Source organism: Saccopteryx bilineata, chromosome X, assembly GCF_036850765.1.
Source record: "Saccopteryx bilineata isolate mSacBil1 chromosome X, mSacBil1_pri_phased_curated, whole genome shotgun sequence".
Taxonomy (NCBI): Eukaryota; Metazoa; Chordata; class Mammalia; order Chiroptera; family Emballonuridae; genus Saccopteryx; species Saccopteryx bilineata.
The window spans coordinates 88,802,887-88,825,280 of record NC_089502.1 but is presented as its reverse complement, the minus strand read 5'-3'; the positions used below and the strand labels follow the sequence as shown (position 1 = coordinate 88,825,280).

General features: G+C 37.7%; 1 pseudogene; it reads left to right on the top strand.

The window, feature by feature from the left end:
* The first annotated feature begins 2,799 nt into the window (after positions 1-2,799).
* Positions 2,800-3,325, top strand: LOC136317724 (RNA-binding protein 8A pseudogene; annotated as a pseudogene).
* Positions 3,326-22,394: the final 19,069 nt, after the last annotated feature.

The window sequence follows — 22,394 nt, the reverse complement described above, 5'->3', positions numbered from 1 at the left end:
GATAGTTAATAATTAGAGTTGACATAATGTAAAGTATATTGGGAAGTGAGAGGGATGTGAATTGTAGAGGTATTATTGAATGGAGAATACAAGAGAGGAGAAACAAGTTGTAAAATGTCCTGAGTTTTGCTTTAGACCAATTGGAATCGAACATGATAATACTAGCTAACAGGTCTTCAGTGCAGTAGAGAGTATTCTGTATTCCAGGCCCCTTTCATCACATTTTACATGTATTACCTCACTCCTTGTTAAACCCTATAAGGTAGATTATGGTGATAATGATGATGATGATGATGATTTTCATTTTTAAATAAGGTAACTGAATTCAAGAAATTAAATAATATTACAACTAGTCACTGAAGGAGCAAAGATTTAAGTTGGACAGTTGGGCCCATGAGTCTGGACCTCTACTTATTAGGCTCAGCTGCTATTCATATTGAGTTTGCAGCCTCATAACACCCAACATGTGATTGGAACCATGAGTTTGATGATAACAGTCTAGGTCTGGCTGGAGCATGCAGAATGGGAAGGCCTGAGCTCCTAAACCAAAACAACTCAAAAAGTACCTTAGCTCCACTGATCTGTGTGCCCTGGAAGAAAAGTGTATAGTCTGCCGCCTTAACAGAGAGTGAGAAATTGTGGAGCCAAGACAAGCATAAGGTAAATTGGGCTTTTAGTTGTTAAAGCAAACCCAAGGAAACCTAATCTCAAGGGAACTTTTCAAGCTACAGTAGAGGCAGGACAACCAAGGCTGACATAGCAGTCTAGCATCTCCATATTGGAAGTGATCTCTAGAAGAATGGTCTCCTGAATGCCTGCTACACAAAGAATGTTCCATAGGCTAATGATAGCTGGTGACATAAGTATAGCAATGAGTAGATGTTTATGTACTGTTTTAGCAATTTGACATGGCTGCAACACAGATGTGTGTGATTTTGAATTTTAAAAGAATATATATTGTTACAAAATGGAGGTGAAAAAGCAATACTTTCATTCTAAGTAGTGTGAAAAGCACTGCTCTAAACTATTGGTCATTGGTCCTCCAACCTGATGGTGAGTCAGCAGGGTAGGAACAAGCATCTGAGTTTTTAATCCACTCTCCAAAGAACTCCTGTGTCACCTTTGGAACCAGTGGACCAGTGGTAAAGAATGATCTATCCTTGTGGCCATGCAACCACTCCTTGCACATCTCCAGGACCAAAGAGGGCTCCCATTGTGAAGCAATGACCGACCTTGACAAAATGCTTACTCAGATGGAACTGGAGTGCTGATTGGCAGCTATGTCCTTGTGAGACACCACTGGGACAATGTCTATGACCATAGGATGTCTGCATTAAGTCTTTCTGCTGAACTTCTGCTCAAGTTGAGTCCCTATCTAGACTCCCAAACCTTTTTCAAGAAATTTCAAGAGCTCCTGCTGTTTGCACCAGCAGTACCTGCAGACCATACTACTGGCTTTCTCACTGTAGTTATCAATACCACCATGTCCTGTTCTCTGTCTTTCTGACCCAAGTTCCCTGCTTGCCTACTGGAGTGTAAGAGAACTTGATCTGTTAAGACCCATTCAACTACTTTTATATCCACCCCTGCAATGTCTCCCAATTTGGCTTTAGAACTACTTTCACTGTCTCACAAACACCCTTCTGCTTTGACTATATAATCTGAATTATGCTCGATTACCTCTTTTGAAACCCCTAGCGGTCTCCAGCTTTTGCCTCTTGAAAGTGTTTCTAACCATGCTGTCCCTTTACCTTATCTGTGTAGAAAGTGGCAAGTGTTTGTGCTTGGGAGCAGGAATTACTTATTTTCTTTAAACATGTGTGTTAGCCTAGTGTGTTGACAAAACAGAAAGACAGGGTCACAGAAAGGAAGTGTTCAAATCTCACCACTCTGCAAACATTGTACATCTCTGGGAATCCCTACCTCTCTCTGAGCTTTAGTGTCCTCATCTATAAAATGGGATTGTTTTTCTCAGGGATTTCTTGTGAGTCTTGAAATAAAACAAGGGACCCAAAATAAATTTGTGATGATTGAAACACTAGCTCCTATGAAGAAGTAACTCTGCTTAGAATCTGAGAAAGAGGGCTTCCAATGCTGCTGCCAGTTAAATGTCAATGCCATAAGCTTCTTTATACAGAAATTAAAAAAGAAGATCTTGAAAGAATAAGGTTGAGGGTATACAACATAATCAACAGTTTAAATGTTATAGAAATGTTTGCCTGAAATTTATGTACTTTTATTGGTCAATGTCACCCTGTTAAATTTCATTTTCTAAATAGTTTTTTAAATTAAAAAAGAATAAAGGCCTTGAAATGGGTAAATCAAATAGTATAGAAGAAGAGCAATTAACATATAATACAAAGTAATTATCATATAGTACAAAGTTATAGTAGTTTAAAAAATAACAACAGGTACTGGTACAGGGAAAAAAAGACTCTGAGGAAAGTGATAGAGAAATTATATATATATTGAAACCACAAATCAATAATCAATAAACAAAAGAAGAATTTGAATAAATAGATCAAAGAAAACTGGCTAAATTTCCACGTCACACCATATATAAAAATTGATTTCTGACAGATTACAAACCTAAATATAAAAGGTAAGAAAATAAAGTTATGGAAAGAAAATATAAGAGAAAACCCTTTTGGTATTAGGGAGGGCAAAGATCAGACCTAAAATAAAACCTACCAAAACATATTGATAGATTCAATTAAATAAAGTTAATCATTTCTGTTAAAAAAAATGATAACATTGGGAGTTCTGACCGGTATTGAGGAGAGTTACAATGAAAGGAAAATGATGGATATGCTGGATATTCATGCGGCTGGGGCAAGGATTTTGCCACAGATGAGAATGGGGACGAGAGCATACACAAACTGAAAAAAGAAGCAAAGAAAAAAAAAGGGCACAGTTTGGGCTTTGAAGAGAAGTCTCAAGCATGAGGGTTATGACAGTGTGGAACAGGGTGGAGATGTACCCAGACCACAACACTCTGTTGAAGGCTGCATTCTCTTTGTCATTGGAATTTATGAGGAAGCCACCAAAGAAGATATCCATGACAAATTTTCAGATTATGGAGAAATAAAAAATATTCGCCTCAACCTGGATAACCATACAGGATACCTGAAAGGGTATATATACTCTAGTTAAGTATAAAACATACAAGGAAGCACAAGCAACTATGGAGGAACAGGAACTCAGTGTCCAAGATTTGATGGAACAGCTGATTAGTGTGGACTGATGCTTTGTTTGGGTCACACCTGAGGGCAAGAAGAGAGGTGGCAGAAGATTCAGCATAAGTTCATACCACAGACATTGTTGACAGGTCCTCTATTATCAAGGTATTCTCCTCAGATATTCCATTTGACCACACAGCCTTAGAAAAATAAGGTTGGAGTAAAACTCACTGTTTATATTTAATCTTTTACCTTATTGCTTAATATTTTTGGGAGGGGCTTGAGTTATGAATAAATGTCCCATTTTTGTTTTCTAAAAATAATTATAACATTGTAAAAAAAGTAATGACTCAGAGGTGAGTATATTTTTGATATCTGAAAAATAAAACAGAATCATTCAGAAAAAAATCCAATTTTTTCTAAAAAAGTATATTTTGAACAGGCAATTTACATAATGTTCAATAAACATGTGAAAAGATGCCCAAGTTCACTAGTAATTAAGGATATGAACACAACAAAGAACAAAAATATGATTTTTGTACTATTTTTATACTATTAATAGATGCAAAAAGAGCATTTGATAAGATACAACACCTCTTTATGTTTAAAACACTCAATAAAAGGGATATACAAGGGAAGTACCTGGACATAATAAAGGCAATATATGACAAACCACCAGCTAATATCATAGTAACTCATGAAAAAATGAAGACTTTCCCTCTAAAATAAGTAAAAAGACAAGCTTGCCCACTCTCTCCATTCCTATTCAACATAGCTCTGAAAGTTCTAGCCAGAGCAATCAGGCAAGAGAAAGAAATAAAAGTTATCCATATTGAGAAAGAAAAAGTTAAGGTATCACTTATCAGATGACGTGAACCTGAATATAGATAACCCCAAAGACTTCAACAAAAAACTATTAGAGACTGATGTCAGAGAAATGGCACTGTGAGGAGTGCTCCCAATACCTCTCCCTGAAACTTCAACAAATTCAACTAGAGACAGGAATTGTCTGAATTCATCAGAAAGAGCAACATAAGAATAATGGGTATATCAGAAGGAGAAGAAAGACAAAATGGAATGGAGAACATATTCAAACAAATAATAGACAAGAACTTCCCAAGCCTGTGAACAGAACTAAAGCCTCAAAGTCAAGAAGCAAACAGAACACCAAGTTATCTTAACCCTAACAAACCCACTCCAAGGCACATCATAATGAAATTGGCACAAACCAATGACAATAAAAAGGTTCTCAAGGCAGCCAGGGAAAAGAAGAAAACAACATATAAAGGAAGGCCTATTAGATTATCATCAGATTTCTCAGCAGAAACTCTACAAGCGAGAAGAGAGTGGACCCCAATATTTAAAATTCTGAAATGGAGGAACTTCCAGCCAAGAATACTATACCCATCAAAGCTACCCTTCAAATACAAAGGAGAAATAAAAACATACACAGATACAGAAAAGATGAGGAAATTTATCACCAGAAAACCCCCACTTCAGGAAATAATAAACGGGGTTTTCCAACCAGAAACAAAGAACAAAACAAAACTACAAGTAAAAGCTCCATCAAGATTACAATAAAAACAAGACTAATCTGTGACAAAGAAATAAAAAAGGGGAGAGGACAAATATTAACAGTAGCAAAGGAGGATGGAGTACAGAATACAGAAACACTTATGAGATAATGTACTACAATGAACATGATATGTACACTTTCCATTACTTAATGATACCACCCCTGAAAAAACCAACACAGAAGTACATGGCTTAAAAAAGAAGTAACAGAGAAAAAAAGTATGGATTACAACCAAACAAAAACAAATGATAGAAAAATAAAAGAGAAGAATTAAACAAGATACAAAGCTATCAGAAAGCAATATATAAAATGGCAATTGAAAACCCTCAAATCTCAATAATTACACTAAAGGTAAATGGATTGAACTCACCAATAAAAAGACACAGAGTAGCAGAATGGATTAAAAAAGAAAATCCAACTGTATACTGCCTACAAGAAAAACATCTAAGCTACAAGAATAAAAACAAATTCAAAGTGAAACATTGGAAAACAATAATCCAAGCAAATAACATCCACAAAAAAGCAGCTGTAGCAATACTCATATCTAACAATGCTGACTACAAGAAAGGAAAGATAATCAGAGACAAAAACAATCATTTCATAATGATAAAGGGGACATTGAATCAAGAAGACATAACACTTCGTAATATATATGCATCAAACCAAGGAGCACCAAAATATATAAGACAGCTACTGACTGACCTAAAAACAAAAATCGACAAAAATAAAATCATACTTGGAGACCTCAATACACTGCTGACAGCTCTAGATCGTTCATCCAAACAGAAAATCAATAAAAAAATATTGGCTTAATGAAATACTAGAACAATTGGATATGATAGACATCTACAGGACATTTAATCCCAAAGTACCAGAGTATACATTTTTCTCTAGTGTACATGGAACATTCTCAAGAATTGACCATATATTGGGCCACAAAAATAACATCAAATTCAGAAAGACTGAAATTATACCAAACATATTTTCTGATCATAAAGTCTTGAAACTGGAATTCAACTGCAAAAAGGAGGTAAACAAACCATCAAAAATGTGGAAACTAAACAACATACATTTAAAAAATGAGTGGGTCAAAGAAGAAATAAGCACAGAGATCAAAAGATACATACAGGCAAACGAAAACAACAATACAACATATCAGAATCTCTGGGATACAGAAAAAGCAATAATAAGAGAGAAGTTCATATCACTAAAGGCCTATATGAACAAACAAGAGGGAGCCCAAGTAAACCACTTAATTTCACACCTTAAGGAATTAGAAAAAGAAGAACAAAGACAACTCAAAACAAGCAGAAGAAAGACAATAATAAAATTCAGAGCAAAAATAAACAAAACAGAGAACAGAAAAACTACAGAAAAAATTAATAAAACAAGGAGCTGGTTCTTTGAAAAGATCAACAAAATTGACAAACCCTTGGCAAGACTCAATCAAGATGGAAAAAAGAGAAAAGACTCGTATAAACAAAATCCAAAATGAAAGAGGAGAAATCACCATAGATATCATAGATATACAAAGAATTATTGTAGAATACTATGAAAAACTATATACTACCAAATTTAACAATATAGAAGAAATGGATAAATTCCTAGAGCAATACAATCTTCCTAGACTGAGTCATGAAGCAGAAAGCCTAAACAGACCCATAAGCAGGGAAGAAATAGAAACAACTATTAAAAACCTCCCCAAAAATAAAAGTCCAGGGCCAGAGGGCTATACTAGTGAATTCTATCAAACATTCAAAGATTTGGTTTCTATCCTTCTCAAAGTCTTTCAATAAATTGAAGAAGAAGCAATACTTCCAAACACATTTTATGAGGACAACATAACCCTCATACCAAAACCTGGCAAGGACAACACACAAAAAAGAAAACTACAGACCAATACCTCTAATGAATACAGATGCTAAAATACTAAACAAAATACTAGTAAATTGAATACAAGAACACATTATAAAAATAATTCATCATGATCAAGTGGGATTCATCCCAGAATTTCAAGGATGGTTCAACATACATAAAATGGTTAACGTAATACACCACATCAACAAAACAAAGAACAAAATCATATGATCTTATCAATAGATGCAAAAAAGGCATTTGATAAAATACAACATCATTTTATGTTTAAAACAGTTAACAAAATGGTTATAGAAGGAAAATATCTCAACATAATAAAGACCATTTTTTTTTTCTTTTTTTTTTTTTTATAATTTTATTTTTTTAATGGGGTGACATCAATAAATCAGGATACATATATTCAAAGATAACAAGTCCAGGTTATCTTGTCGTTCAATTATGTTGCATACCCACCACCCAAAGTCAGATTGTCCTCTGTCACCTTCTATCTTGTTTTCTTTGTGCCCCTCCCACCCCCTATCCCTCTCCCATTCCCCCCTCCCCCCCGTAACCACCACACTCTAATCAATGTCTCTTAGTTTCACTATTATGTCCCACCTACGTATGGAATAATACAGTTCCTGTTTTTTTCTGATTTACTTATTTCGCTTCGTATCATGTTATCAAGATCCCACCATTTTGCTGTAAATGTTCCGATGTCATCATTTCTTATGGCTGAGTAGTATTCCATAGTGTATATGTGCCACATCTTCTTTATCCAGTCATCTATTGATGGGCTTTTTGGTTGTTTCCATGTCCTGGCCACTGTGAACAATGCTGCAATAAACATGGGGCTGCATGTGTCTTTACGTATCAATGTTTCTGAGTTTTGGGGATATATACCCAGTAGAGGGATTGCTGGGTCATAAGGTAGTTCTATTTTCAGTTTTTTGAGGAACCACCATACTTTCTTCCATAATGGTTGTACTACTTTACATTCCCACCAACAGTGGATGAGGGTTCCTTTTTCTCCACAGCCTCTCCAACATTTGCTATTACCTGACTTGCTAATAACAGCTAATCGAACAGGTGTGAGGTGGTATCTCATTGCCGTTTTGATTTGCATTTCTCTAATAGCTAAAGAAGATGAGCATCTTTTCATATATCTGTTGGCCATTTGTATTTCTTCCTGGGAGAAGTGTCTATTCATATCCTCTTCCCATTTTTTTATTGGATTGTTTGTTTGTTTGTTGTTGAGTTTTATGAGTTCTTTGTATATTTTGGATATTAGGCCCTTATCTGAGCTGTTGTTTGAAAATATCATTTCCCATTTAGTTGGCTTTCTGTTTATTTTGTTATCAGTTTCCCTTGCTGAGCAAAAACTTCTTAGTCTGATGTAGTCCCATTCATTAATTTTTGCCTTCACTTCTCTTGCCATTGGAGTCAAATTCATAAAATGCTCTTTAAAACCCAGGTCCATGAGTTGAGTACCTATGTCTTCTTCTATGTACTTAATTGTTTCAGGTCTTATGTTTAGATCTTTGATCCATTTTGAGTTAATTTTTGTACAGGGGGAGAGACTGTAGTCCAGTTTCATTCTTTTGCATGTGGCTTTCCAGTTTTCCCAGCACCATTTATTGAAGAGGCTTTCTTTTCTCCATTGTGTGTTGTTGGCCCCTTTATCAAAAATTATTTGACTATATATATGTGGTTTTATTTCTGGACTTTCTATTCTGTTCCATTGGTCTGAGTGTCTATTTTTCTGCCAATACCATGCTGTTTTGATTGTCGTGGCCCTATAATAGAGTTTGAAGTCAGGTATTGTTATGCCCCCAGCTTCATTCTTTTTCTTTAGGATTGCTTTGGCTATTCGGGGTTTTTTATAGTTCCATATAAATCTGATGATTTTTTGCTCTATTTCTTTAAAAAATGTCATTGGAATTTTGATGGGAATTGCATTAAATTTGTATATTGCTTTTGGTAATATAGCCATCTTGATTATATTTATTCTTCCTAGCCAAGAACAAGGTATATTCTTCCATCTCATTATATCTTTTTCGATTTCCCTTAACAATGGTTTATAGTTTTCATTATATAAGTCCTTTACATTCTTTGTTATGTTTATTCCTAAGTATTTTATTTTTTTTGTTGCAATCGTGAAGGGGATTATTCTTTTGAGTTCCTTCTCAGTTGTTTCATTGTTGGCATATAGAAAGGCTATTGACTTCTGTATGTTAATTTTGTATCCTGCGACCTTACTGTATTGGCTTATTGTTTCTAGTAGTCTTTTTGTGGATTCTTTGGGGTTTTCGATGTATAGGATCATATCATCTGCAAAAAGTGATACCTTTACTTCTTCTTTTCCGATATGGATGCCTTTTATTTCTTTGTCTTGTCTGATTGCTCTGGCTAGAACCTCTAGTACCACATTAAATAAGAGTGGAGAGAGTGGACAACCCTGTCTTGTTCCTGATTTAAGGGGGAAAGCCTTCAGTTTAGTGCCATTTAATATGATGTTAGCTGATGGTTTATCATATATGGCCTTTATCATGTTGAGATATTTTCCTTCTATACCCATTTTGTTGAGAGTCTTAAACATAAAATTGTGTTGTATTTTATCGAAAGCCTTTTCTGCGTCTATTGATAAGATCATGTGGTTTTTGTTCTTTGTTTTGTTGATATGGTGTATTACGTTAACCGTTTTACGTATGTTGAACCATCCTTGAGATTCTGGGATGAATCCCACTTGATCATGATGTATTATTTTTTTAATATGTTGTTGTATTCGATTTGCTAGTATTTTGTTTAGTATTTTAGCATCTGTATTCATTAGAGATATTGGTCTGTAGTTTTCTTTTTTTGTGCCATCCTTGCCTGGTTTTGGTATGAGGGTTATGTTGGCCTCATAAAATGTGTTTGGAAGTATTGCTTCTTCTTCAATTTTTTGGAAGACTTTGAGTAGAATAGGAACCAAGTCTTCTTTGAATGTTTGATAAAATTCGCTGGTATAGCCGTCAGGGCCTGGACTTTTATTTTTGGGGAGGTTTTTAATGGTTTTTTCTATTTCTTCTCTACTGATAGGTCTGTTTAGGCTTTCTGCTTCTTCTTGACTCAGTCTAGGAAGGTTGTATTGTTCTAGGAATTTATCCATTTCTTCTAGGTTGTTGAATTTAGTGGCATAAAGTTTTTCATAGTATTCTACAATAATTCTTTGTATATCTACGGTGTCCGTGGTGATTTCTCCTCTTTCATTTTGTATTTTGTTCATATGAGTTCTTTCTCTTTTTTCCTTGGTAAGTCTTGCCAAGGGTTTGTCAATTTTGTTGATCTTTTCAAAGAACCAGCTCCTTGTTCTATTAATTTTTTCTATAGTTTTTCTGTTCTCTAATTCATTTATTTCTGCTCTGATTTTTATTATCTCCTTTCTTCGGCTGGTTTTGGGTTGTCTTTGTTCTTCTTTTTCTAGTTCCTTAAGGTGGGAAGTTAAGTGGTTCACTTGGGCTCTCTCTTGTTTGTTTATATATGCCTGAAGCGATATGAACTTCCATCTTATCACTGCTTTTGCTGCATCCCATAGATTCTGATATGTCGTATTGTCATTTTCATTAGTCTGTATATATCTTTTGATCTCTGCACTTATTTCTTCTTTGACCCATTCATTTTTTAAAAGTATGTTGTTTAGTTTCCACATTTTTGTGGGATTTTTTTCCTCTTTTTTGCAGTTGAATTCTAGTTTCAAGGCTTTATGATCAGAAAATATGCTTGGTACAACTTCAATTTTTCTGAATTTGCTGATATTGTTTTTGTGGCCCAACATATGGTCAATTCTTGAGAATGATCCATGTACACTAGAGAAAAATGTATACTCAGTCACTTTGGGATGAAATGTCCTGTAGATGTCTATCATATCCAGGTGCTCTAGTGTTTTGTTTAAGGCCACTATGTCTTTGTTGATTCTCTGTTTGGATGACCGATCTAGAGCCGTCAGCGGTGTATTGAGGTCTCCAAGTATGATTGTATTTTTGTCAGTTTTTGTTTTAAGATCAATAAGTAGCTGTCTTATATGTTTTGGTGCTCCTTGGTTTGGTGCATATATATTAAGAATTGTTATGTCTTCTTGATTCAGTGTCCCCTTAGCCATTATGAAATGGCCATTTTTGTCTCTAAGTACTTTTCCTGTCTTGTAGTCAGCATTATCTGATATGAGTATTGCTACACCTGCTTTTTTTTTGGATGTTATTTGCTTGGAGTATTGTTTTCCAGCCTTTCACTTTGAATTTGTTTTTATCCTTGTTACTTAGATGAGTTTCCTGTAGGCAGCATACAGTTGGATTTTCTTTTTAATCCATTCTGCTACTCTGTGCCTTTTTATTGGTGAGTTTAATCCATTTACATTTAGTGTAATTATTGATACTTGTGAGTTCCCTATTGCCATTTTATATCTTGCTTTCTGTTAGTTTTGTGTCTTGTTTGATCCTTCTCTTTCGTTTTTCTATCTTTTGTTTTTATTTGGTTGTATTCCATACATCTTTCCTCTGTTGCTATCTTTTTTATCTCATGTGCTTCTGTGGTGGTTTTTTCAATGGTGGTTACCTTTGAGTAATGAAAAGGGTCCCTACCCTGTTCATTGTAGCGAACTATTTTGTGAGTACTTTTGCACTCCATCGTCCTTTGCTACTGTTAATCTCCGTCTTCTCCCCCTCTTTCTTTTTGTTGTTGTCACAGTTTAAATTTGGTTTTATTGTGTTCTTCTTGGAGCTTTTACTTGTGGCTCTGTTTTTTTTTGTTCTTTGTATCTGATTGGAGAACCCCCTTTAGTAATTCCTGGAGTGGGGGTTTTCTGATGATAAATTCCCTCATCTTTTCTGTATCTGTGAATGTTTTTATTTCTCCTTCGTATTTGAAGGATAGCTTTGATGGGTATAGTATTCGTGGCTGAAAGTTCCTCTCTTTCAGGACTTTAAATATTGGGGTCCACTCTCTTCTAGCTTGTAGAGTTTCTGCTGAGAAATCTGATGATAATTTAATGGGCCTTCCTTTATATGTTGTATTCTTCTTTTCCCTGGCTGCCTTGAGAATTTTTTCTTTGCTGTTGGTTTGTGTCAATTTCATTATGATATGCCTTGGAGTAGGTTTGTTGGGGTTAAGAAAACTTGGAGTTCTGTTTGCTTCTTGAACTTGAGGCTTTAGTTCTTTCCACAGGCTTGGGAAGTTCTCATCAATTATTTGTTTAAGTATGTTCTCCATTCCATTTTCTCTCTCTTCTCCCTCTGATATACCTATTATTCTTATGTTATTCTTTTTGATGGAGTCAGATAATTCTTGTAGGGCTATCTCATTTTTTTTAATTTTTGAGTCTCTTTCTTCTTCTCTCTGTTGTGCCTCAAGTTGCTTGTCTTTTTTTCACTAATCCTCTCTTCTATCTGACCTGTTTTATTAGCTAAGCTTGTTACTTCGTTTTTCAGCTCGTGAATTGAGTTTTTCATCTCTGTTTGATTTGTTTTTATAGTTTCAATTTCCTTGGACATATATTCTTTGTGTTCATGGAGTTGTTTTCTGATTTCCCTATATTGCCTTTCTGTGTTTTCTTGTATATCTCGGAGGATTTTTAGGATTTCTATCTTGAATTCTCTGTCATTTAGCTCCAAGGTTTCCAATATATTAAATTTTTTCTCCATAGATTTTTCCTCATCTAGCTGTGTTACCTCTCTTTCTTTTGTATCCATGATATTCGATTTTCTCTTCCTTAATGGCATCTGAGGGTAGTTTTGTTGATAGTATTAATGAGATTTAATAAAGAATAAAAAGTTAAAAAAATAAAAAAATAACAAATCGAAAAAAGTTGTTTTTTTTAAAAAAAATTAATAATGAAATAAAGAAAAATAAAATAAAATAAAAATTTTTAAAAAAGGAAATTATTCCCCCCCTCTTTTTTTCCTCTCCTCTCCTCTCCCCTCTTTCTTGAGAAAATCTTGTGGTGGACTGTGAGTTATAACAAACAATGCCTGTGATGGAGGGCCTGAATTGGGGAAAAGTAATAAAGGGGCAAAAAAGAGAGAAAGAAAAAAAAAAAAGGAAAAAAAAAAGAGCGTATGGACCCACAAAAAGCAAATAAGGAAAACATTTGGGTCAAGAATAAAATGATTTGCTTTTAGGTGTTGGTTTTCTAAGAGTTATGATGAGAGGAATAAGAGGAAAATGGAAAAATGGGGGGACAAATTAAAAACTTACTATTGTATTTAGTGGAACAAGAACTAGATAATATGGAGAGCCAGGGATGGGAGCACTGCTAGTGAGTTAAAAAGGTGAAGTAAAAACCCCCCAAAATGCCACAAACATAGGTTTGAGTCCCAGATAAGATAATTTGTTTGTTATTGAGGTTTGAATGAGAGGAGATGTAAAGGAGAAAGGAAGAAACTAATATAGAGGGAGAAAAGAAAGAGAGAGAGAGAAAAAAAGAGGGAACCACTAAAAGAAGAAAAAAGAAAGGAGAGAGAGAGAGAGAGAGTTAAGGGTTTTGGAGTGCAACCCTCATAGAGAGAAAGGAAGAGAAGAGAAAAGATAATGGGAGATGTAACACTTATGGGTAGTGTAGTTCAAGGAGAGGAGAGAGTAAGACCGGTAGAGAGTTAATCGGCCAAATTGGAGGAGGAAAAAAAAGTCTCAAGAATGAAGATAAGAGAAACAAACGAACAAATATAATAAAATGGGATAGGTTATAAAGTCTGCAGATTATTCTTGATTTTGAGAGGTTATCTTCTTGCTTTTTCTTTTCTCTCCCTCTTCCTGGTCGGTGACTCTGTACCCCGGGTTCTGCCCCTTTGGCACGCTCAGGTAGAGGTTTGCAGTTGATAAGTCTCTATGGCAATGTCATGTATTGTGCTTTATTCTCGTTGGGAGTCGAGGCTCATTAGCATTTATAGGCTCCGACAGTGAGAGAGTCCGTGTTCCTGTAGCCTTTCTCCTAGTCTTTCCTTCCTCAATTAGTAGCCTGATAGTCCAGGTATGGGGTTGCTGCTGCCTCTGCCTGGATAGTAAGAGGCTCAAATTGCTGGCAACTCCCCACTCTATTTCCACTCAGCACAGGGCTCTGGGTAAGGCTCAGTCAGTCAGAGCTGCTAGCATAATCAGGCGGGCTTTCCGCCCACTCGAAGACCTCTGGCTCTGCCACTCTATCCGGTAACACAAGCGGGCGCCCACTTCCGGGGCACTTGGAGGAAACTCTCACTCACTGTCTGCAACCAGGATATCCTGCCAGCAGACTCACGCTCTGAGTGAAACCCCCAACCGCAGGGAAAAGTTGCAGCGTTGGAATTGAGTCTCGCTCCGTCCCCGTGTGCGGCTTTTGCAAGGCGCTGGGGCGGCCTGAGATTCCGCTTTGGCCCACACAAAGGCCCCTGACTCTGCCCCTCTCTGTGATAACACGGGCGCGCACTGCCGAGGCACTCGGAGGAATCGCTCACTCCTTATCTGCGCGCGCAAACCAGGATATGAGGCCGGCCGTGGTTCCCTCTGAGTGAAACAGCCTCCAGCACGGAAAATCTCCACCGTTGGGATTAGTTCTCACTCCCTCCCGTGCGTGGTTTTCCCAGGGTGCTGGGGCTGCCCAGAGACTCTGCCCTCAGCCCACAGAAAGGCCTCTGACCCTGCCTCTCCATGGGGCAACACGGGCACCCACTTCCGCGGCTTAGGAAGAAATCTCTCTTCCACTAACTGCGCACCGACCAGGAGACCGGGTAAAATGGCTGCTCCGCTTGTCTTTCTTTGTTTGGGTTTGGCGCGAGTGTTAGCTTGTATTGCCCGGGTTGCCACAGGATCAGATTTTCCTCGGCTTGGATCTCTGAGCCACAGCCTGGTTCGGCCGTTTTTGCTGCGGGGGCCTGGATCTATTCACCCCCTTTGCCCGCCTCAGTTTCTATATTCACAGTTACCAGAGAAAGCCGCCCTGTTTAGGTTAGTGAGGAAGGCGGAGCATTTCTTACTCCCTATTTCCTTCGGGGTTTGGTTATATATTTAGCCAATTTTTCACTCAATCATACCTTTGGGTGTATTGCGAAGAATCTGGAAGCTCCAAGTATAGGTTTTTCTGTTTCTGGTTGAAGATCTTGTTGAGTTTTGGGGGAGATTTATCGGTATCGCTTCCTACTCCGCCATTACTCTGACGTCATCTAAAGACCATTTATGATAAAGCATCAGCTAACATCATAGTAAATGGTATAAAACTGAGGACTTTCCCCCTAAAATCAAGAACAAGACAAGGTTGTACACTCTCTCCACTCTTATGCAACGTAGTGCTGGGAGTTCTAACCAATGCAATCAGACAAGAGAAAGAAATAAAAGGCATTCATATTGGGAAAGAAGAAGTAATGATTTCACTTTTTGCAGATGATATGATCCTGTACATAGAAAATTGCAAAGATTCCACAAAAAGACTACTAGAAACAATAAACCAATACAGTAAGGTCACAGGTTACAAAATTAATATACAAAAGTCCATTGCCTTCCTTTATGCCAACAATGAAACATCAGAAAACGAGCTAAAAAACAAACAAACAAACAAAAAATCCCCTTCATGGTTGTAACAAATAAAATAAAATTCCTCGGAATAAACATAACAAAGAATGTAAAAGACCTATATAATGAAAACTATAAAACATTGTTAAGGGAAATTGAAAAAGGTATAATGAAATGGAAAAATATTCCTTGTCCTTGGATAGGAAGAATAAATATAGTCAAAATGACTATATTACCCAAAGCAATATACAAATTTAATGCAATTCCTATCAAAATTCCAATGTCTTTTTTAAAGAAATGAAACAAAAAATTGTCAGGTTATATGGAACTATAAAAAACCCCAAATATACCATGTTGTATATGTGCCCCATCTTCTTCATCTAGTCCTCTATTTTTTTTTACAGTGATTAAAAGCCTTTAAGCAAACTCTTGGCCAATACAGCAAGAATCCGTAAATGAGTAGTGTCCTTAACATGTTCCCCAAGTCCCAGTTGGCCCCCTCACCATGCCAAATCCCTGAAAAATGCAACCCAACCACAGTTCAGTCTGTTAGGAGCTGTCACAGGGAGCAGGAGTCCAGGAAAGTTCCCCACAGGAAAAGTCCGTATGGCACTGGAATTGTTGTCACCATTCTATACTTTGCAGCTCATGTCCAAGTCCCAATGACCGCTGCTTCTAGCTGGAAATAAGCGAATCAGAAAAAAACAGGAACTGCAGGATTCCATACATTAGTGGGACATAAAAGCGAGACTGAGAGGCATGAACAGGAGTGTGGTGGCTATGGGGGGTGGGGGGAGGGAAGGAGGGAGAGGAGGAGGGGAGGGGGAGGGGTACAGAGAGAACTGGATGGAGGGTGGCAGAGGACGATCTCTCTTTGGGTGATGGGTATGCAACATAACTAAATGACAAGATAACCTGGAAATGTTTTCTTTGAATGTATGTACCCTGATTTATTGATGTCACCCCATTAAAATAAAAATTTATTTATATATAAAAAAAAAAACCCAAATAGCCAGAGCAGTCATAAGGAAAAAGAACAAAGCTGGGAGCATTACAATACCTGACTTCAAATTATATTATAGAGCCATGATAAAACAGCATAGTATTGGCAGGAAAATAGACACTTAGACCAATGGAACAGAATAGAAAGCCCAGAAATAAAACCACATGTATATGGTCAAATAATTTTTGATAAAGGGGCCAATAACACACAATGGAGAAAAGAAAGCCTCTTCAACAAATGGTGCTGGGAAAACTGGAAAACCACATGCAAAAGAATAAAGCTTGACTACAGTTTGTCTCCTTGCACTGAAATTAATTCAAAATGGATCAATGACCTAAATATAAGACCTGAAACAATAAAGTACATAGAAGAAAACATAGGTACTAAACTCATGGACCTTGATTACAAAGAGCACTTTATGAATTTGACTCCAAAGGCAAGGGAAGTGAAGGCAAAGATAAATGAATGGGATTATATCAGACTTAAAAGCTTTTGCAAAGCAAAAGAAACTGACAACAAAACAAACGAACAGCCAACTAAATGGGAGGTGATATTTTCAAACAACAGCACAGATAAGGGCCAATTATCCAAAATTTACAAAGAACTCATAAAACTCAACAATAAACAAACAAACAATCTAACAAAAAACGGGAAGAGGATATGAACAGACACTTCTCCAGGAAGAAATACAAATGGCCAAGAGATATATGAAAAGATGCTCATCTTCATTAGCTATTAGAGAAACGTAAATCAAAACTGCAATGAGATACCACCTCACACCTGTTAGATTAGCTATTATCAACAAGACAGGTAATAACAAGTGTTGGAGAGGCTGTGGAGAAAAAGGAACCGTAATCCACTGTTGGTGGGAATGTAAAGTAGTACAACCACTATGGAAGAAAGTATGGTGGTTCCTCAAAATTTAAAAATAGAACTACCTTATGACCCAGGAATCCCTCTACTGGGTATATACCCCCATAACTCAAAAACATTGCTACGTGAAGACACATGTAGCCCCATGTTCATTAAAGTATTTTTCACAGTGGCCAAGACATGGAAACAACCAAAAAGCCCTTCAATAGATAATTGGATAAAAAAGATGTGGTACATATATTCTATGGAATACTACTGAGCCATAAGAAATGATGACATCGGATGATTTACAACAACATGTATGGACCTTGATAATATTATACTGAGTGAAATAAATAAATCACAAAAAACTAAGAACTATATGATTCCATACATAGGTGGAACATAAAAAAATGAGACTCAGGGACATGGACAAGAGTATGGTGGTTACCAGGGGAGGGGAGGGGAAGGAAGGGAGTGGGGGGAGAGGAGGGGCACAAAGAAAACCAGATAGAAGGTGACCGAAGACTATATGACTTTGGGTGATGGGTATGCAACATAATCAAATGTCAAAGTAACCTGGAGATATTTTCTCTGAACCTATATACCCTGATTCGTTAATGTCACCCCATTAAAATTAATAAAAAACCTATTAGAAACAATAAACCGATACAGTAAATTTGCTGGATACAAAATTAATATACAAAATCTATTGCCTTCCTATATGCCAATAATGAAACTTTGGAAAATAAACTCAAAAATTAATTTCTTTTACAATTGGCCAAGAAAAAAATACCTAGGAATAAATTTAACAAAGTACATAAAAAACCTATATGCTGAAAACTACAAAGCATTATTGAAAGAAATTGAGACACAATGAAATGGAAAAATATTCGATGTTCATGAATTTGAAGAATCAACATAGTTAAAATAGCCATATTAAACAAAGTAATATACAAATGTAATTTAATTCCCATTAAAATCCCAATGTCATTTTTAAAGAAATAGAACAAAAAATTACCAGGTTTTTATGGGACCATAAAAAATACCTGGATAACCAAAACAATTCTGAGAAAAAAAGAATGAAGCTGGAGGTATCACATTTTCTGATTTCAAATTATATTATAGAGCCACATACCCCATCATATTGGCCTTTCTACCTGTCAAGCTGCTGCTGCTGAATAAGAACTTGGAGTGCTAGGCTCCAGGACCAACTCCACCATGAAGTACTTTGATACAATAAGGCAAGGAGATGTGGAGCCAAATGACCCATGCTCCAGCCCCAGCTCTTTTACTTTCTCACTGTGCACCTGCAGCCATTTTCTTAAACTTCCTGTGCCCTGGGTATTGCATGTGCAAAAGAGGGAGCTTTAGGTTGTTGAGTTAATTAGAGAATTAAATGAAATCACATATGAACAGTATGTGGGAAATAAATGGGCCTTGATAAACCAATATTACCATAGCTGATATGCCAGTTAGTTCAGTCCTTTGTTTAACAAGGCGACAACCTGAGCAGGCAAATTTGGAATGCAGACAGGGCCCCATGACTGAGGTAGATCTCTGCCCTTTGAATCACCTTTGCAGATGGAATTCATCCTTGAGCACTTGGGCATGCAATGTGTTTGGAGAGGTTGGGTTGGAGCCCTTTTTCCAAACAATGGAACAATTTGGGGTACCTGACAGTGGCCTCTTCATGCCAAGCCCCCAAACCATGGCCTTTTTCTTCTCCTCTCTTGGGCCCTGCTTTTATAAGGGCTCAGACCAATTTCCCTGGTTTCAAATCAGGGTGACCTCCAAAGTCACCCTGATTTAAGAGTCTCCAAAGATCCCCTCAGCCCCATTGATCAGGTCAATTCTTGTAGCTCAAATTTCCTGGCTCAGGCTAGATTTCAATAGATATTTGTAGAAAGAATGAGGAAGCCAGTGCATTTCTCTGATTTCTTTTTTTTTTTTTTTTTTTTTTGTATTTTTCTGAAGCTGGAAACGGGGAGAGACAGTCAGATAGACTCCCGCATGCGCCCGACCGGGATCCACCCTGCACGCCCACCAGGGGCGACGCTCTGCCCACCAGGGGGCAATGCTCTGCCCCTCCGGGGCGCAGCAGAGGGCGACCAGAGCCACTCTAGCGCCTGGGGCAGAGGCCAAGGAGCCATCCCCAGCGCCCGGGCCATCTTTGCTCCAATGAAGCCTTGGCTGCGGGAGGGGAAGAGAGAGACAGAGAGGAAGGAGGGGGGGTGGAGAAGCAAATGGGCGCTTCTCCTATGTGCCCTGGCCGGGAATCGATCCCGGGTCCCCCGCACGCCCGGCCGACGCTCTACCGCTGAGCCAACCGGCCAGGGCTTCTGATTTCTTAATGTGCTCAGATTTGTCTGTGTACTATACCTATGGAATAAAAATACAGCCCTCTAGGAAACAAGCCTGTGCCCAGTGTGTTAATAGCACAGTAGGGGTTTCAGGAAATAAACCAGTTTTGTGCAAGTATAAGCCAGATGGTAGATGGGGAAATAGTGTGGGAAAGAGGAAATCTGTCTGGAAAAAAGTCCCAGAAATGCAGCTCATTTTGCAGGCATGGTCTTGTTTTTCCGTTACTGTTCTGCCCATGTGGAACAGAAAACAGTTTTCCTTGATCCAAAGACAAGGTAGGAAAATCAGTAACTGCTGTAATGTGCTCAGAGCTAATTTTGTATGTTATGAAACAGCTCTAGATAATCTCTGTAGAAAGATCCATCCAGTGAGCAGTACAAAGCGCTGGTTGCCGTGACAATTGTGACCCAGAAGCTGTTTCTGAGCTCCAATGTGACAATAGCTCCCAAATGAGCCATTATGGGTCCAAACCCCAGGTCTCTGGTGGGTTGTTTATCCAAATGAAAATATAACATTATAGCTGGATGAAGTAAGCACTACTTGAAGACATTTAAGGATTTTGAGATGGAGGCAGCTGGAACCTGTATTTTGTCTATTTTCAAATCATGCCATGTATCAAATCATTTTTTGCATTTAAAATGATTCTTTTTATTACTGTGTTTTATTTTATTTTATTGATATTTGTTGGATTTATTGGAGTGACATTTGTTAATAAATTATTAGATCATTTTGAATGGCACAAAATATCAACCACTGTCTTATTCATATTTGTCTGTTATTCTTTTTTTTAATTTAGAAAATTAAATATAACAGGATGACATTGATCTATAAGAGTACATGAGTTTCAGGTAAACATTCCTGTAACATTTGAAAAGTTGACTACGTTGCATACCTATCACCTAAAGTCAAATAATTTCCTGTGAACTGATATTTGTCACTCTTTAGATCCTTCCCACCACCTCCTCCCCCTGGTGACCACTGCACTTCTATGTGTATTCATGAGTCTCGTTTTATATCCCATCTATGTGTGAAATTATGCAGTTCTTAGATTTTTCTGATTTACATATTTCACTCAGTATAATGTTCTCAAGTTTCAACCATGTTTTCATAAATGACAATGTGTCATCATTTCTTATGACTGAGTAGTATTCCATTCTATATATGTACTACATCTTCTTTATCCAATCTTCTACTGAGGGACACTTTGGTTGTTTCCATGTTTTAGCTGCTGTGAATAATTCTGTGATGAAATGAGGGTGCACGTGTCATTACATACCAATGTTCTTGAGTTTTGCAGGTAGATACCCAGTAGAGATATTGCTGGATCATAGATAGCACACTTCTTAATTTTTTGAGGATCCAACATACTTTCTTCCATAATGGTTTTACCAGTTTACATTCCCACCAGTAGTGAATGAGGGTTCCTTTTTCTCCACAGCCTCTCCAACACTTGTTATTACCTGTCTTGTTGATAATAGGCAATCTAACAGGAATGAGGTGGCATCTCATTGTAGTTTTGATTTGCACTTCTCGAATAGTTAGTGAAAATGAGCATCTTTTCATATATCTGTTGGCCATTTGTATGTCCTCTTGGGCGAAGTGTTTGTTCTTTTCTCCATTGTGTGCTTTTGGTTTCTTTGTTGAAGATTATTTGTCCATATATATGTGGTTTTATTTCTGGGCTCTCAACTCTGTTGCGCTGGTCTGTGTGTCTATTTTTCTGCCATGCTGTTTTGATTATCGTGGCTCTGTAGTATAATTTGAACTGAGGTATTATAATACTTCTGGCTTTATTCTTTTTTTCTCAGGATATTTGTCTGTTATAATAAGGGCATATTTTTCATAGCCAGTGACAAGTAAATCTGTCATGTCCTCCTTATTTTTGCAGAGACTTACTACTTTGGTCTCAGTGACTTTGCAAAACTGCAAACTTTGAGCTAGAGGTGCTTTCTCCCTGCTCCTAAAAAGTGCAGATTCCTTAACAAGTGGCCAGCTGTGAGTTGTTGCTTCTCACAAACCTGGATTCTGCCTGGATTTTATTATGGGGCTTCAAGCTGGACCTGGGTCCAGAGCTCTACCTATCTCACTGAGGCATCAAGGGCCTTGGAGGACAGTTGTGGCTGTGGGAAGCTCTGAGTGGAGAAGTAAAGAAGGAAGGAAGGTCATAAGGAGGAGAGAGAGAGAAGGAATGATGAGAGCAAAGGAGGAAGGGGCAAAAGAAGAAAGGAAATAGGAAGGAAGAAAAGAAGGAAAGAAGGAAGAAATGAAGGAAAGAAGGAAGGAAGGAAGGAAGGAAGGAAGGAAGGAAGGAAGGAAGGAAGGAAGGAAGGAAGGAAGGAAGGAAGGAAGGAAGGAAGAAGGAAGGGAGGAAGGAAGGAAGGGAAGGAGGGAGGGAGGGAGGAAGGAAGGAAGGAAGGAAGGAAGGAAGGAAGGAAGGAAGGAAGGAAGGAAGGAAAAAGAAGAAGGAAGGGAGTAAGGGAAGGAGGAAGAAGAGAAAGAGGGAAGCCAGCAGGATGACTTCTGGACCTTTCTCCTGACGACTCATGGCCACAGAGTGATGAAAGCTGCCTCTCTAACCAGGGCAAGATCTAACAATACTCAGTAGCCAGCACTTAGTGCTCAGCTCAGCTCTGTAGAATGGTAGAGCTGACCAAGAGGAGGCTGGCACAGGTATAATTCATGAAGTGAAAATCTTGTTAGGTCATGCAGGTGTGCTGACTTTACTCTGTCAAGGAAATGTGGCAGTGTTTCCTAAAAGCCTGACCAGCAGACCATTGTCATGTCTCCTCTGAAATGGATCCTCATAAGTTTGGCTGTTCATCACTCAAATCCATTTCACAGGTTTCATGTAAAGTGTTCCTTCCTGCCTTTGGCTCTTTTTGGATTCCTTTCTCTGGATCTTTCTTTCTTTACTGTTTTCTCTTCTCTCCCCTTCCTTCAGTCTTCTCATGGTTTTTTCTTTTCTTCTTCTCAGCTACTCCTCTCACTCCACTCTCACTTGCTCTCTTTACCCTGTTTCTCCTGCCATTTTCTCTTTCTTTTCCTCTCTCTC